Genomic DNA, 1,907 nt, shown 5'->3' with positions numbered 1-1,907 from the left:
AGTAATATGTAGACCTCCCAAAGTCCAGGTTCAAGAAGGCAGAGTTACTGTAAGACAGGGTATCATCCCAAAAGCTCTTCATTAAAGTCAAGCAACAGACCTTTTAATCATGTATCTGTACAAATGGTGTATTTCTAGTCATCTTGAATTTGATTTTTTAATATTTTAGTTATTATTTTTTATTTTATGTGTACAAGTGTATATTGCCTGCACATATGTGAGTGCACCCATGTTGTGCAATGCCCACGGAGGTCAGAAGAGGGCATCAGAATCCCCTGGAACTTGGTGGTTGTTAGCAGCCATGTGCATGCTAGGAATCGAACCTGGGTCCTCTGCGAGAGAATGCAGTGCTTTTAACCACTGAGCTATCTCTCCAGCCCCTTGAATTTGATTTTGAATAGGGCGCTTGCCCATGTATATATTTATCTAAATATTATTTTGTGATTCTGCATGCTCTCTTATCTCTGTACATTGATGGTTTAATATTGATCATATTTATCTATTTAGCATGTATATGCTTTCCTAATCTAAGTTCAAAGAATCAGAGATTAAGAAACACCTACAAATCACACTCAGATTCCTAGGACAGGTCTGACTTGATCTAACTGGAGCCAGGCATAGATTCTGCTGTGACCAAGAGTCAAATCACATGCCCAGCTATCTCCTCAAAAATGCTACTAGAGTGGTCTTTAAGAATATGTGTTAAAGGATGTGGGTGATAAATTTTCCCTGGAGAAAATGGAATGTGGTAAGGTGTGTTGGTTTATACCTGTAATCTTTTCACATTTTGAAACTGAAGCAGGGGGATCCAAAGTCCTGGGCCAGCATGCGAAACATAGCCAGACCCTGCCTCAAAAAGGGAGCACAGGAGGGTGAGAGGGTAAGGTGAGGAGGTGAGCTTGTCAGGCATATAAAAGTTTAAATGACAATCTCCAGTTCAATGAGCTACACCATAGTGATGTTTACAGATATTTCCACTTATATATCCCATGAACAATGCAATAGGTTAAGTGAGAATGTCGCACTTAACTTGAACACTTGGCTCCAGTTGGTGGCAGTGTGTTTAGATGTTTGGGAAGTGTAGCCTTTTGGAAGAAGCACATCACTGGTGGCAAGCTGTCAGAGTTCTTAAGCCTTGCCAACTTCCACTTTTCCTCTCTGTGCCTCCTGTGTCTGCCAAAGATGTGCACTCTTGGCTTTCTCTGGCTGTCTCTTGCCACGCCTCCCCCACCATAATGGACTCTTACTGCTCTGAAACCATAAGCCAGGGTATGAATGAAGCAACGACATCTATTCATACCTGGAAATTCCAAATTCATAATAAAACACTAATGGATATGAAAGAACAAATATGTCCTGATACAATAACAGTAGGTGACTTTGATATCCTGCTCCCAGCAATGTAGACTTCAACAAAGAAACTTTAGTGTTAGTCTTCACCACTGACCAATTGAACTCAAAAATTACTTACAGAGATTCCATATAATAACCTCAACATAATAAAGGGCATCTATCCATCTATCTATCTATCATCTATCATATATATATATCATCTGTCCATCTAGCTATCTATATATCATGTATCTGTCTGTCTAACTATCATCTATCTGTCCTAGGAACATAAGGAGCATGTCTCAATGAAATAAAGGTAATCTACCTATCTATTTAGACACACACACACACACACACACACACACACACAACATGCATTCATCCAGCATTATACTAAATGGGAAAAAATCAAGATATCGCCTCTAAAATCAGGACCAGGACAGGGGGTGTCCACTCCCTTCACTCTGATCAATATAGTGCTTGAAATGTTAGCACAATAAGGCAAAATAAATAAGCGAGACATAAATAGGAAAGGAAGACGTTATCCTGCATCTTACATTATCCTTATTTGTAGA

Source organism: Nannospalax galili, unplaced genomic scaffold (genome assembly GCF_000622305.1).
Source record: "Nannospalax galili isolate Female #2095 unplaced genomic scaffold, S.galili_v1.0 scaffold41, whole genome shotgun sequence".
In the NCBI taxonomy this organism is placed as follows: Eukaryota; Metazoa; Chordata; class Mammalia; order Rodentia; family Spalacidae; genus Nannospalax; species Nannospalax galili.
This window is presented reverse-complemented; position numbering follows the sequence as displayed.